The 16,654-nt window shown below is 38.5% G+C and overlaps 1 pseudogene; it reads left to right on the top strand.

The window, feature by feature from the left end:
• Window positions 1–16,654, top strand: part of LOC128017520 (dynein axonemal heavy chain 2-like) — a 129,340-nt pseudogene that overhangs the window by 67,994 nt on the left and 44,692 nt on the right.

The raw sequence follows: 16,654 nt of genomic DNA, 5'->3' as shown, positions 1-16,654 counted from the left end.
AGGTAGTTGAATGACGTCAGTTACATGGAGAATGAGGTAGTGAGCAGACCAATGCTGCACAAAGTGACTGGTGCATGTCATCGTAAATTATTTCCATGATGAATTATTTCCATGATATTTCCAGTTATTTGTGATTATAAGGTTTTTTTTTTTTTTTTTTTTTTTTTTTTTTTTTTACAAATAGCTATTTCTGCCCTATAAAATATTTTAGGGCCTCAGATAACTAGAAAAATACTTCTTCATATAGAAATTTTCATTACTTTTAATACTTGTGTAAATTCCCTCACAGCAGGTTTCTGTGAGTACCCTAGTTCTTGAATGAAAATGACAGTTGTTTAAAAAACAAATTAAAGTAATGTCTAGATTTTTAGCTGTTTTAGCTTATTTTTATTCATAATTATTGTAATTAATCTTAAGCATTTTTTGGCACCCTTGGAAGCGTTGTGAGGCCCGCTAGTGGGTCCCTGGCCACTGATTGAGAACCACTAGTCCATGAGATGTTTTTACAAATATATCTTCTAAACTGTGTGCGTGTTTGTGTGTGTATTCAGGGGAACAGATGACATGCTCCAGGCTCTGGAGGATAACCAGGTGACACTTTCTGTAATGAAAGCATCTCGTTTCATCAAAGCATTTGAAAAGGAAGTTGACCACTGGGAACGTAGTCTGTCTCTGGTGCTGGAAGTCATTGAAATGATCCTCACTTTACAAAGACGATGGATGTATCTAGAGGTACGCACACACACAAGCACTTCCTACAGTTTTATAGAGCACATTAGTCATCCAAATGCTTCTCTTATGCTTTAAAAGTCGACGGTAACATTTTCCAGACATATGCTGTACACAACACACTCCTGACCTTCCTCACACCTGACTCTTTTTTAATAAACCCCAGTCACAATCCACTGTGTTAGATCACACAGGGGTCTGCTCTACATGTGATGCACAAGCTCACTGTAAAAGATTAGCGTCTCACAGACACACACATAGCGGAGTTCAGAGTCACACATCTGTTCTCTCGTAGCTGATGAGGAGAGTAAACAGTGGCTGTCAGCTTAGATTTCCTGTGTGTATGAGTGTTTGTAAACACACCTGTGATGGCTCCAACCAAGCACCAAATGGTTTTATCTTCCCTTCTGTGCTAGTCTTCATTTTGGTCGTCCGCTACCACAATCTTTGTTTTTTTCTTTGTTTGGAATATCTTTCTGGCAGATACGTAAGCAGTTGGTTCGTGAAATGACTGAACTTGATGATGTCAACTCCAGTTGGAAAATAATCATGGACCGACTCGACAAGGACAAAAATGCTCTCAGAGGAACACACCATCAAGGTAGTGAAGGGACGATGCTGGAATTCACCATTCTCAGTAACTATAAGCCAGTTCACTTGGCAGCAATGGGCAGATGGATGAAACGTGTCAAGGTCATATTTCAACAGAAAAAAAAATCTATTTGTATTAATAGTGTTAACTATTAAGATTTTTTGCATTGCAAATGTCAGTGAAAGAAGCAAAAAAGGAGACATATCCTTTCATCTGTTGTCTCAAGTCTTCTAGAGGAGCTCTCAGAAATGAGCACTAAGTTAGAGGTGATTCAGAAGTCTCTGGACGTGTACCTGGAGACCAAACGGCAGATCTTTCCTCGATTTTACTTTCTGTCTAAGGATGACCTCCGGGAGATCCTGAGCCAGTCATGCAACCCTGAAGCTGTGCAGCCCCACCTCAAGAATTGCTTTGACCACATAAAAAATCTCAGCATCAATAAGGTTTATATGCACCAAAATCTTATGATAAATTAATTTATGTCAAGTTATTGCAGTGGTTCTTAATCCTGGTCCTGGGGACCCCTGGTTTTGGGACATTTTGTATGTCTCCCTTATCTGACATATGTGTGTGTGTTTGTGTGTGTGTGTAGGTTGTGAACAATAAGAACAAGTCGGAGGCCAGTGGGATGTTCTCAGCTGATGGGGAGTTTGTTGACTTCACTCATCCCGTTCTTCTGGAGGGGCCCTTGGAGGTGTGTTTCCATCCTTCAGTCCAATACAGCCTTTCTTGACAAATGCACTCTCCATTGAGCTGATGTTGAGTGAACCATGCGCTGGACTCTAAAGGACTGTCTGAAGAACTGCTCCGTGGCTCTCAAGAAGTTGCCAGGTAAGAAGGGCAAATGGGTACGAGATAGGCCAGGACAGGTGAGTGTGTCTCTTTATGCCTATGTCTGTGTCTGTGTGCATGCAGTAATTCCACTTCAAAATGTGCTTTGCTTGTCTTTGCAGATGTTGATCACAGCCAGCCAAATCCAGTGGATCACAGATGTCACCAGAGCACTAATGACCAGCAAGTGTTGCCGTTCTCTGTTCAGCAATTACTTTTTTTTCCAACCAGCGACGGATAGAAAAGTGTTTGAATCCTTTCTGAAAATGCCAACAAAACATTTTTTTTATCTTGTTATTATGATAATGGTTATGGTGGTTATGGATTTATATTTTGATTAAAATGTCTGTTTTACACTGGATGTGGTTTAAAACACTTTCCTCCCATTTTCTGTCCCGGTTTAAATTTGGAAATATGTGGGCTTCTCTGGAATGGATAACAACATGGTGTTTAATGAAGCTGAGAGTACTACACTCTTGTTAGTAGCTGAAATCACAATAAAATGAGCCCAGATATTTAATTAACAACCGTGTTAGCAGTGGGGGATTTGTAGAATTTAAGGAATGACAGGTGTTCTGATTCCGCAGAAATCTGCAGAACTCTCCGGGGAGTTCTGCGGGCACCAATTCAGTGCAAGTCTGCTAATAACTAGTGGATGAACTCCACATACACTGCTGACTTCACTCAAACCCTTTTTGGAAAATGAGTTATTCATTTCATGTGTATTCGTATTTGGAGCACAGGATGCACTAGATACACAATTTAATTAAGGAAGGCAGCTCAAATGAATTTAATCCAATTACATCTTATAAGTCAAAGCCAGTGAGACACAGAGAATGGCTCAGGCCTGTTGAGATTTAGTCAGAGCATGACTTCTTGGGCTTTAGTAAGGTGTGGATTTTTTGTTGTTAAATACATTCACATTACACGTCTCAGCTGGTGTTTACTGACTGTGTTTGTAGTAACTGTGGTTAGGTTTGATCTGGAACCCTTGATCCATAAAATTAGTTTGCATTGTGTTTGGATGTGTCTGTCTTATAATAATGAGTGTTTGGGTTGCCCAGGTGTCCATGCTAAGTCAGCAAATTGGCCAAAGCTGGCTGCTGTGATGTCAGTGCCTTTGACTGGATGTGCCAATCCCGCCTATACAGTGTCAAGGTTCATAAAAACAATTCAGTCATTCTAAATCTTTTTTCCCCAGAATGATTTATTTTGCCAGTTACACATCCATCCACTCCAATAGAATATAGTAGTAGATATTCTGGGGTACTCGGTGCATGAATCTGTAAGTTTTAAATGTCATAAATAATGAAAATTAAAAAAATGTCATAAACATTTAAATGTCATGAATATAAAAAAAGGAAAGTTTCCCATGGTGACTTGAATGTAACATCTCACAGCCTGAAATGTGGACGCACACATCTTTTTTTCTCTCTCTATCTGCACATTTTAGAATAAAACGTAAAGTAAAAAGTAAAGACAGCACAAATTAGAAGTATGAGTATTATGTGGTGACCAAAAATGAACTGAGTGAACAAATCAGAAACTTTATTTTAAGTTCTTTATTGTAAACTGCATTTCTGCTCACTCTCTTTAAAGGGGGGGTGAAATGCTATTTCATGCATACTGAGTTTTTTACACTGTTAAAGAGTTGGATTCCCATGCTAAACATGGACAAATTTTCAAAAATTAAGTTGTACGTTTGAAGTAGTATTTCTGTTACAAAAATACTACTTCCGGTTTGTCACAAGTTTCGGAAAGTTTTTTTCGAGTATGGGTCTGTGTGACGTTAGATGGAGCGGAATTTCCTTATATGGGTCCTGAGGCACTTCTTCCGGAAGAGTGCGCGCTCGCGTATAGCAGAGCACTGAGAGCACAACAGACTTCACTGATCAGAGCCAGAGCGTCGTGAAATGTCACAAAAGGAGTGTGTTTGGTTGCCAGGGCAAGACAACCCTGCACAGATTACCAAAAGAGAAACAGCATTAAGGGACCAGTGGATGGAGTTTATTTTTACAGAGCATCAACGGAGTTGTGCAAGTGTTTGTGTTTGTTCCCTGCATTTCGAAGATGCTTGTTTTACAAACAAGGTCCAGTTTGATGCCGGATTTGCACATCGTTTATTTCTTAAGGATGATGCAATCCCAACGAAAAAGGGTCACGATCGTGTGTTGGAACCACATGCGGTGTGTAAAACTGCTTCAAATATCGCTGTGTTGTTAACTTAGCCATCGGCGCGTAAGCACATCAAGTAAACAACATGCGATGTTGTCATCAAACTGCACAAGTAAAACTGCTTCAAATATCTCTGTGTTGTTAACTTAGCTATCAGCGCGTAAGCACATCAAGTAAACAACATGCGATGTTGTCATCAAACTGCACTTTCCACATGTACAGCTTAAAAAAAATAAAAAAGATGACAAAGTGGAACTTAGTCATTTTCCAAAACCGCTAAGCAAATATATACAGTTTCAGTACATACCACATAGAGACTGATGTCACAGCTTCCAGACGCGCTCAACACAAAAGCCTACTGGCGCTCGTGATTCTTTAGCTCCGCCCACACGTCACGCCTCCAGCCACTCGTGTTTTTCCTGGAAAAATCGGTACAGACAATCTTTCTCTTATGAATATAATAAAACTAAAGACTTTTTTGAGTTATGAAGGATGCAGTACTACTCTATAGGTACTCAAGATTAACAGGATATTGAGTGAAAACGAGTATTTCACCCCCCCTTTAAAATAACATCCCCGATTCTCTCAGTCATCTTTATCAAGGGCACTCTGGGATGCTTTTTAACTTCCTCGATATGCCAAGTACTTTGTTGTCTGCTTTAATTCACATTCTGGTCCAACTCATCCATTTCAATAATATATATATATATATATATATATATATATATATACTGTATATATATATATATATATATATATATATATATATATATATATATATATATATATATATATATATATATATATATTACATTTTGCAATGAAAATTGCAATAAAATAAAATACTATCAAGCTTTTTAAGAAATTTCATCAGAGAACACACAGTAAAATACTGTAGTGTGAATGTATTTTGCCTGGCATTAACACCACCAACAGATATAACCTTCATCTGAGATATAATCACCTGCACTCTCGTATTATATCATAACTCTCAGATTACTAGAGATACCAATATTCTGTTCTGCGTGACAGTCAACCCTGCATTTGACTGATGTGATCAGCTAGTTTATAATAATCATTATGGGAACTCTTTATGTCATTATCTGACTTGAGCCATTATCCAAGTCATTATACGGAGAGACGGAGATTGTGTCATTAACCTTATCAGTCAAAATCAGTAGAGCACACCTGCACACGGAGGCAGAGAGAGAGGAGCTACAGATGTCTCTTGTGTGATAACAGAAAAAAATGCAAACATTTTCTTCCACTTTAAATTATGCAGCAAGTCCTGCTAGGAAGTAAAGTCAGGAGTCAATGGTGGATTTCCTGTTGTGTGCCTTCAGAGGCTGCAGAAAATCAGCATAGAAAGTGCCTCCAGTGGAATGAAAGGAAGAATATAATCCGGGTTTGTTATGTTGAGAGGGTGACATCTTAAGCCCACTCAAGGACACGGACAATGTGCTTAAGCCTGTCTGTCTGTCTCTTCTCCATGTGTGTATGTGCTTACGGATGCATGTGATTTGAGTGAGTGTCAGTGTGTCTGTGCCAATGTGTCTATCTCTTCTGTCCTAGCCCTAAGGATTGCTAAAATGTTTTCCCATAAATTAACTAAATTTGTGGTGTCCTTTTAAATGTAAAATGGTTTAGAAAAATTCAATAAAACATGATGAAGTAGAAAGTGATAAATGTGGTCTCTTCCATGCTTGTCTTTCTTTATTTTATTTTATTTTTTTCATAACTTGCCATGGTTGTTACAAAATTATTTTGTCACTTCCATAGCTCTCAATTAGCTGGAAAACTCCTCCCACAGTGATATCTCATTGGTCAAAATTCACACTCTCCATAATAGTTGCTTCACACCAAGATGGATAACTATAAAGATAACCATATTAGCATCCAAACTGATGAATAATAATGTTCTTTTTTTTATTATAAGCATATGTTGTAGTCCTGTTATTTGCCACTTCAAACGCTTGAGCTGATTAAAGTCTGGTGAATTCTGATTGGCTATTAAAGTTTTATCTTTCATCAGCATTCTGAAAATTATTCCATCATTTCTCTGTGTTGTTTTGTGGACCTGTTCTCATAGAATTAGACCAATTATTAAAACTTTATATTTATCTTTAATTGTATTTCTATTTAATGGCCTCATTAAATATTCAATACGTATCTTTTCTTTCAGTGAGGGCCAACAAATTACTTGCCTCTGAAATCTTGTCAAATCTAATTAGAAATAATTCAAAAGGATGTCCCCATTTAGCTACATGGATGGGTTTTCCTTCCAGTTAAAAAATTGAAAAATTTAAAAAAAAAAGCAAAGTATTTCATACAAATACTTAATCTTAAAGAACAATTAATGTAGTGTTGTTGAATATGTGCATATTCGGTCTGTGTTTGAGGTTCTCATCCCCTCAGTTCCTTTTGTTTCTGTGTGTATATGTTTCTTCTGTAGGCTACACTGGCTGCACTAAGCAGCCTGATCATTTGAAGTCTATGTTTCGGCCGATCTCTATGGTAGTGCCAGATTCCACCCTCATAGATGAGATCACGCTTTTTGCAGAGGGTTTCAATAACTGCAAGGTACACTCACACGCGTATAACACTTGATATTCAGTCTGAAAGTTCTTTAATTCTGGAAGCTTTAAATGGTCACACGTCATGATTAACACTACCAATTTCAAACAAAAAATGAACAGGATCTTTCCATTTGAGAATCTCATCTACTGACAGCCCTGAGAGCAAAAGAGAGGCATGTTTTTCCCATGTTAAAGCCTAATCACTAATGGTTAAGTGTCAGTGCTAAAACATTTTCTCATATTCTAGTTATATTCCAGTTACAGTAAACACTGCCTTTGAATATTATTTTGATTAAAAAAAACTGTTTTATATATTAATATATAATTTATTCCAGACTTCAGTATCACATGATACTTCAGAAATCATTCTAATATGCTGATTTGGTGCTGCTTAATATGTTTTTGGTTTTCTTCGAGATTCTTTGATGAATAGAAAGCTCAGAAGATCAGCAATTATTTAAAATATCTATATTTTAGTTTTATTTTTGATCAATTATATGCATCCTTACTGAATAAAAGTATTAATTTCTTTCAAACGAAACAAAACAAAAGAGTACTGACACCAAACCTTTGGATGGTAGTGTATATTTAATAAAATTCTGTATATGCAATACTACACAATGCACAGCAGTTGCTAATATGATGTTCAGAGTGGTTGCTAGTGCATCGCCAAATCTCAGGTACTCTAAGAGGTTGCTTTGTGGTTAATTACAAATATATATTTTTTAAAAAGCCAAGTCTTTATGATTCAGCCATTTTAATGTCCAAAGTCTGATCACTTGGCGCAGTGATAACTCACCTCTCCTCAAAAAGCAGCATGATTTGAGGCATCATGCATATCCACTAATTAATCTTTTTTTAATTTAGCAAATTCTTCAAGGTTATACGAATTTAAAACTTGTTGAAAGAGGAAAGAGTTCTAGTTATTATAGGATATTAGATTCTATTGAAGATGGAAGAGATCAACACAGTTAGACAAACACAGATGAACTGGCTCACACACACACTTACACACTCCAGGGGGCCGATCCTGCCATCGGATTACCTCCAACACGCAGCAGGCATGCCAATTGTGTGTTTATGCATGCATTTGCACGAGAGACATCCGAACGACGTGCATCCAACCCCTTCAAACACACACTCCACAAACACACACCCCTGTGGCTGACCAAATCCCACAAGTTTCCACTGGCTGCATCCCCTCTCTTCCCCCTGCCTGTGTGCTCCAAATGGGAAGTCTCATTTGTTGATGCCGTACACAGGCCGGCGGGCTGGCAGCAGCACAGGCATGGGGAATTGGACTCAGAATTACAAATAATGGACTTGAGATTAAGAGAGCTGGGAAGGGAACCAGCACCGGCCCCAGCCAAGCACAGAATGTCAATGGCAGATTTGATTGTCCCGGCATACTCGGCCCTCATCCAGACACCCCTCTGCATAGTCAATACGGCAAAATCACTGTGTGCTGCAGAGAGAGAACTATTACCTTTGCAAATGAAAGGAAATGGACATATCAATGCCAGGCAACATTAGAGAGAGAGAGAGCAGGAGAGTATTGCCACTACGCACCGGAGTGTGCAAGTCTTGGTGTTATGAGCCATAACTGACAGCGAAATGACCGTCCCCTGCGAGTCCATAGTCTGCTCAGCCTAGCGTGACTCTGGCGTGTTTCGGTGTGTGTGCACGCATGAGCGTTGCTGTCTGTATAAGTAAGACTGTTAGTGGGCAGTGTGGAAACGGAGCTGACACGGTTACCCTGACTCACACACACTGGCATCTTCATTCTGTTACATATTCACAGTATTCATGGGCACACACATACACTCACCTTTGTGCTTCAGTCTTTTTTTTTTTTTGCATTCTGTCTCTTTCTCAATCACAGACCTAAATTGCACCCATTGTGATTGTCTGTCATTATTTTTAATTCAAAACAATTGTGCTTTAATTTATTGTCTTTCCAATTATATTTAATGAATGATTGTTGACATGCAATTGCAAAATAGACATTTAACCTGTATCGAAGCAAATTTAGAGCTTCACGCTCCTGGCAAAATCATGTTCAGATTTTTACTTGCTTTCTCTCCACCTGTCTGCCTGACGTATTACTACATTACTGTCAGATATATTGCTGTATCTCTTTTCATGGTTTCTGTTAGCTGTGGGAGTTTAAGGTCACATAATCCATTTTCTTATCCCCTTAAGAAATTTCTATGATGTTAATGTCAACAAGAACTGAAAACCTTTTAGACATTATTACTTTCTTACAGCATGTTCCTGGTCTTACTGTGGAAAATTCATCAGTAAACTTTTCACAATCAAACCGCAAACAAAATTAGCTCTCAGCCTAATTTTTTCTTCCCTGTCTATTCATTTTTGCTTGAGAATATTAATGGGCTGTGAATGCTGTTTCATGCTAACTGTTCTCTTTATATTTCCACTGTATTTGTTTCAAAGAGACATTATGTTGCACTTGTAATCTCTCTCTCTCTCTCTCTCTCTCTCTCTCCCTCTCTCTCAGGTGTTGGCTAAGTAAGGATTCACTCTACATTCTCTGGCAGTAAAGCTGTTGTTCTAAACAAGACCACTATGACTTTGGCTTGAGGGCTCTCACCTCTGCTGGAAAGAAGCGCAGAGCTCGCCCTGACATTGTCGATGAAGAGGTGAGACACAGACCTGCAGCATCCAATAAATCTAGAAACATTTCTCTTAGAGACCTGCTTTACCTGAATATGTCCCAGTGTATGGTCAGTAAAACAGACAGTTTTGTGTGTATGTGCACTGAATTATCTGTGTTTGTGTGTGAGTGAGGAAAGTGCTAATGCTGACAGGGACATGTCACTTAAATGTGCTCCTCTCTGGCTATGATAAAAAATGTATCAAAGGGGGACAAAACCTTAAAAGAGAAGTTGAAACGGACTCATAAACCTCATATGAGTGCTTAGCTCACCACTCTCTATCTCTCGTCCTCTTTCTACCTGAATATCATCACCCTTGTAAAAGGTGCCCCATGTTTATTTAAAGGTTCACACAGGTTTAAGGTATGCTTGTTAAAATAAATGTCATTCAGAAGCAGTAAGACTACTGCTTTTGATAGCCGAAGAGCATGAAGAGTTTCAGATGTATCTGAGACCCGTTTCGCCGTTTCCTGCCCATAAATTAAGTTTGACATTTGGTCGAGTGAAGCTGGCCTGCCTTAGCTTTGAAGATGTACTCTTGTGCTGAGCTAATTTAACATAACCTTTTTTTTCTTCTCACCCTTTGACCTCAGATCCTTCTGATGTCTATGAAGGACATGAACATCGCTAAACTCACCTCCATTGATCTGCCACTGTTTAATGGGTTCATCCAGGATCTTTTCCCTGCCGTGGAGATGCGCACTGTCGACTAGCCTGTCCCATCATGCATCTGGCCTCATAATGGACTCATAAAGCCACTGAAAGTCTGTGTATTTGTGTATCAATGTGTGCTCTGACTCACAGCTCTTAAAAGCATATTTTTTTGTGTGTTTTTGATTACGCCTCTCCTATTTTTCAGAGAACAGCCCTCACACCGGCTCTTTTTCTCTCTCACTGAAGCACCTTTCAAAAGATCCATTAAAAGCCTGAGGATATTTTCCTGCCCTGTCTGTACACAATTCATAGATCTGCTTCTTTAATACAGATAAAGGCCAATGCAAAGGTGTTAGGGGGAGCTTAGTGGATAAATATCCTGACAACCACTGCAAAAGTTGCTGTTTTAAAGCCAAGACAGTCTGATCTGCGAGCTGAAGATTTATAGAGATCCCTGTTTAACTGTGTGCCCTTAAAGTATAATGTGTGTGCCAGTAATTCTCAATAAATTTATAAAAGTCCACCTAGAAATGAATTACTTATTGTTTTCTCCACACTCCCTGCTTCACATTCTAGGCAGGTTCATTTGTCTTTAGCTGGTCTCCCGTACTGGTCATCCTGGTCTGTTTGCTTGTTGTACAGTAGAGCAATGCTTGACTTCAATGCTTTCAGTGATCTTTCTTCTTGTGCAAACTGTACTGAGAGAATAATGGAAAGCCAAACCTTTATTAGGTTTAGATGATATATTTGATTCTCAAAATAACCATCTTTAAGAACAAAATTCAAAACTTGGCTAAGTTGTTTTGCCTGCTTTGATTAATGCATTGTCCAATTCTGAAAGTCACGTGACTTATGGAGTGTTTAAACCTATTCTACTGAATACAGTCTGTCTAAGAGAGAAATATTGTTTCTGAGAAAGAGTTTATGGTGTTTGTGTCTCGGGTTTAGAGATAGAAGGCAGATACAGGAACATCTGCAGAGCTGCCTCCTGCTTCTTCCACAATCAAATGCGACAAGGAAAATTGTAGACACAGTGTGAAGCACACACACACACACACACACAGTAGTACTGTATTTCTCATTCTCTGCCTCCGTGCATGCCCATCATACAGTGTTTTTATTGCTGTTTTATATTACCCATCCTGCGTCTTCATCTCTACCTTACTCCAGCACAAACGCCTCAGAGCCGTTCCTTTATTCCTCCTCTCCATCTGTTTAACGAGTCGAAAGAGAACTAAGAGAGGGAGATTAAATTAACCTGAGAGTTTAGCATGGCTGCTTTAGTGCCTCTGGAGCAGTTGTGTTTGGTGTGACATCACTCAGGGGCGCAGTATCAGCGGGTGTTTTTATTAAGATGGCCGCCCACCTCTTGCCAGTTCATTTGTCTTTAGTGCTTCAGTGGGATTGACCTCCACCAAAGGGATGTTTTTCTAACTTAGAAAGAGTTTATGCAATGTTATGAAGCAATGAGCACATAATTTGGTTATACTGTAAGTATATGTTACTCTGTCTTAAACCAATTTTCTTTCTTTTTATCTGTAGCTGAAAGAAGCAATAGAGGCAGAACTTCGACATAATGGTCTCCAGGTGACCCACTTCACTGTGACATAGGTAATTCAACTGTACGAGACCAACCACCCCCGACAACGGCAAGACGGTCAGAGAACCCTTCAAAACACCCTCAGCACACTGAACCGCAACAGAGAACCGGGATTCAACCTCATACGAGGGAGAACTTTATCTCTCCGTCCCTTTCTCTAGATCAATAGCTAGCAGTCTTGCTTTTCATGGTGTCTAAAGGGTAACAGGTCATTGCAAGGTTCCTCAATAACAAAACGGCTCCTTTAGCTTTATCTAAATGAGTTGTTTCCATTCATGAGTAGTTTTAAGGGCAAAGATCATGCCTCTGAAACAAATGTCTTCGCAGCAGCTGTTCTAGAGCCTAAAAGGCTACGCCAACCTTCTATCCCTCATTACCATGAAAATGAACTGCCGTCAGCGGCCATGTTTATTCAGCACCTGATACATTAACTACCAAGACAACAGAGTTTCTCTTAAACAATCTTCGCTGCTTAGAGAACATGTGGCAACAAGGATTTAACACTCATTAAAAGCCCCCCTGACTGACTCTCGGCTCACCCGTGGGTGTTTTGAAAATGATGGCATAGTCAAGACGGCAGCTAGCGCTAATTGCCGCTTATGATCTTATGACGCTTATGATCTCTTTCTTTTCACAGTTGGTTTGGCTATGGCTAAAGGAGCGCCACTCCACGCTGTGCTTTTAGTACAGTTGTCTTTTCACCAAGTCTCCTCATGTCTAAAACCGTGTGTTCAGTGTTCATGTTTGTTCTGATCTTTTCTGTTTTCACTTCTGTTGTTTTTCCTCACCTCCTTCATTCTTTGTAACCCTTTCCACATGTCTCATCCTGATGTGGGTAAAAATAGAAGAGTGGGGTGGGGGTGAGGGAAATATGTGTTTCTCAGGTTTTCCTTCTTTAATGATGTGTGTGTGTGTGTGTGTGCAAGTGAGATGCAGGTGAGGTCTGACAGACTGTTTTATGCTTTGCTGATGTTGTCAAAGTCTCTTTTTTCCTCTGTTTAGATGCCACCCAAATGTTCTCCTTTTCTTCTGCAAACTATAACATGTTAGAAATAGTATACTACTCTTACTTCCTTTCCAGCTGTGCTTCAGAACACCTGGCTGCAATTTTCAAGGAAACCTAAAGAGTTTAATAAGTTTATTCAGGTGGGTTTAACTAGAATTGTAAACTAACCTCTGCTGGGACGACAAACGGGGAATTCCTCCTCCTTGTGTCCAAAATCGCCCCATTTTTAGTAGTGTCCAAAACATTAGTTGACATTCAATTCTATTTAATTCAAGTTTATTTGTGTAGCATTTTTTACGATACAAATCATTGCAAAGCAACTTTACAGAAAATTTAGTTTCCACAAAATTTAGTAGGAGCTTATCAGTGGTGACCCAGTTTATGTGCATATGACAGGAATTTTCTGAAAAATGAATACAAGACATAGTCAACCAGATGATTAACAGCAATTATCATATGATGCAATCACAATTGTAGCAATATTTGTAGGTTCTGTTTGTTGTTACAGGGTAAGCATCATCTGAGGTCCTCTGAGGTGTTTGCATCATCTCTTCTCAGGTGTTCTGGATCCAGACTGGAGCTTGTGTAAATCCTAGTTACATCCCGTAGCAAACCAGAGAAACAAATAGAGACATAATTTCCCTAGCTGCTATTCCAACCAAGTAATATTAATTAGTTTAACCCAAGCTAAAGAATAAAAATGCACATTTGATCAGATACAACTGCAGTCACAAATTACGAGATGCATTATTTGAATGCTTGGTGAAAGAGATGTGTTTTTAATCTAGATTTAAACAGAGAGAGTGTGTCTGAACCCCGACCATTATCAGGAAGGCTATTCCAGAGTTTGGGAGCCAAATGCCAAAAAGCTCTACCTCCTTTAGTGCATCATCGAGTACACCCTTTAAATCCCACAATGCACAGCAATAACAAGTGTACAACTGATGTATGCTAAAAGTGTAGAGAATACCCATAATGCACAGTAAGATTAACATGCCGAATGATTTTCCATTTTTTGCCAGAATATGACACCTGCAGCTGAATCATCCATCCATGCGTTCATTTTACAAAGCTCTCATCCACTAGGTACAGTGTAATACAGATATAAATTAATTGTAAATTTATTATTAAATTGTTTAGCTAGAGTTATTAAGCATGATTTCCATGACTGTGTTCAAGATAAATCCATCATCATCTTACTACTGGAGCTGCCAGTTTGCCAAAATGTTTATTAAACAGCAAGCGCCAGTCTTTCCACTGTACTCCGTGTCCAAATTCACTTACTTGTTTTCATTCACTCCTTCAAGTGAACTGTATTAGTGACCTAATAGCTGATTTGATGACCACTGTATGGCACTCACTGAAAGTCAAGTGACAAGTGACAACAATGAATGATACTATTGCACAATATGTTCTGTCACAATTTTTTCCTTTCCAAATATTCTTTAATAATTAGTAATTACTGCATTATGTTTCTCATTTTTATAATGAACACACTAGTGTTCCATTTTGAACTTTAAAAGGTTTTATATACTATTTTTAAAATTGTAGTAAGATGTACAGAGTACAGAGTTTTCCATTCTGAACATAGTCCTCCCTCTCTCCCTCCAGTGTTTTTCGCCCTTGTCCCTGTCCCTGTCTAATTCTCTGTGGGTTTGGGTACTGTGTGTCTGTGTGGGTTTGGCATCCTGATGTTAGCATATGAGTGTGTGAGTCTAAATCTCTGTTGGTTAACATCTCTGGATACTTTCTGCATAGTGTGTGTAAATCTTTACATTTTGGGGGTCCATCTTGTTCTCTGCTCTCTCTGTGACTCAGGCTGCCATTTCTATTTGCATCCTCCCTTTCTCTCTCCCATCTTACTTCTGTGTCTCCATCTCCGTCTCCTAACTCCTTCATATCTGACTCAACAACCCCCTTTTTGCATATCTATTTCTGGTGCCTATTTCTATCTCTCTATGCAAACATCACCACCCTGTTTCCTCATTACTTTCACTCCATATAACACACACACACAGCTTGAGTCTCCTGTGTATCAGACTCTCAATCACTGTATGATTCCACCTCTATCTGATTCCTCTCCCGTTGCTGATTCATTTTATTATTTGGTGTGTGTGTTTTGTTTTGTACTTGTGTTCTTTTCTTTAAGTGTAACCTGTGTACGCTTTCAAGTTAACTTGAGTTTAAAGATAGTAAACAAAATATTGCATATGATTTGGATTCAGCCTTTTGTTAGGATCACCCTTGTAGTCAAATATATATGCATAGATTTCTGTAGCAGTGCACTTTAATCGCTACTCTCACGCTTCTCTCCTCTTCACATCAATACAACGGCAAATACATTTGCCTCCAGAACTGTCAAAACTTGTTAAACAAAAACAAGCACAGGTGTCTCATTAAAGGGAGAGGGAGATTAGCGAACCTGTTTTGCAGCCTTAGTATTGATTTGGTTTTAGTTTGAAGGATAATAGACACTTTAATGACATTAATCATAGTGCTGAGTGATTGCCAGTTTAATTGAAGTTTAAAGACACATTTCTGGTGTGGTAATACTGATGGGGCTGTGGAGGTTCATAAGAATTTTGTCTTTAAAAATAGAAGAAACAGTGGTTTTGGCCACTTATGTACGCACTACAGCCTTTTAAATTCTAGTTAACAGTAGTTAAATGCCCGGTTAACATTCATTTAATAAAGGTTCACGCAATTATTGCAAATAAATGTAAAAAAGGTCTTGCATTCAAATCTTTCATAGTTTTTCACATAGGATGCCCATTTTCAGTTAATTCTTGATGGATAATGTAATTTACTTTCTCATTAATAGATAGCAGATAGCAGGTTTGTCATCAGCTGAAGCACTCTCAGCTGAGACAGAGGAAAGATAGTCAATGAATCCTGATGTGACAAGAAAGAACAAGCACAAAGGAGAAAGAAAGAAGCAAAGAACGAGTGAAATGGTTGTAGAAAAGTTTGCTGATTTGTTTTCGTCCAGCCTGGTCTCTATCCACAAACTCTCTCTGTCTCTGTGCCAGTCTCTTGAGTATCACAGGAAATCACATAGCTTGTTTTTTCCCAGTCTTTCTCTTTGATCACTATGCAGCCTGCTAAAGCAGCAGGGATTGGTGGCACTTGTGTGTGTGTGTGTTTTGTCAGTTTGTGTACTCATGTTCTGTGAACAGTCTAATATGAAGTTTGTCAATCTGTCCAAAGTAAACTTTCAAGTTGTTTACAAAGGATGTGTTGTTCTGATATTTCTTAAGTACTGGTCCATGTACACATAGAGTTACTTCTTGTGTTGTTGTGTCTCTCAAAAATATTAATTTTTATATTAATTAATTATTAAAACAATGTGTCATTTTTTGTTCTTTATTTTAGTTCTTTTGTTTTGTGATTTGTAGAGGCTGTCACACTAATTTGGACGATGTTCACTGTGCCTCTCGTCATCTCTGTCTCTTATCTTACACATTATTCTGAACTAACAACTCAAATCCCCTCCATTTCCATTTATCATGTTTTCGCTCTCTTTGGGTTTTTCCATTTCAGTATAGTTTGATTTATTGGGACAAATACCTACCTTTGCATTGACAAAGTATTTGCAGCTCAACATTTTTTTTTTTTTTTTAAGAAACCAAATATCCTTTATAAAAAGGCAACTTTAGAGGCCTAAGATAGCTTAAGAGAGAAGTCTTTTCTGTAAAATAAATTCTCAGAGTTTTATTAGGTTGAACATCCTCTTGTGTTAACTCTATTGTGTTAGTGTGTGTGTATGCATGTGTATGTGTACTGCTCTGTTCTTTTAAAACTGTCTAACAGAGCCAA

This window comes from Carassius gibelio, chromosome A7 (assembly GCF_023724105.1).
Source record: "Carassius gibelio isolate Cgi1373 ecotype wild population from Czech Republic chromosome A7, carGib1.2-hapl.c, whole genome shotgun sequence".
NCBI classification, from domain to species: domain Eukaryota; kingdom Metazoa; phylum Chordata; class Actinopteri; order Cypriniformes; family Cyprinidae; genus Carassius; species Carassius gibelio.
Note: the sequence above shows the minus strand (reverse complement) of the source record. Positions and strands in the feature narration are given on the sequence as shown.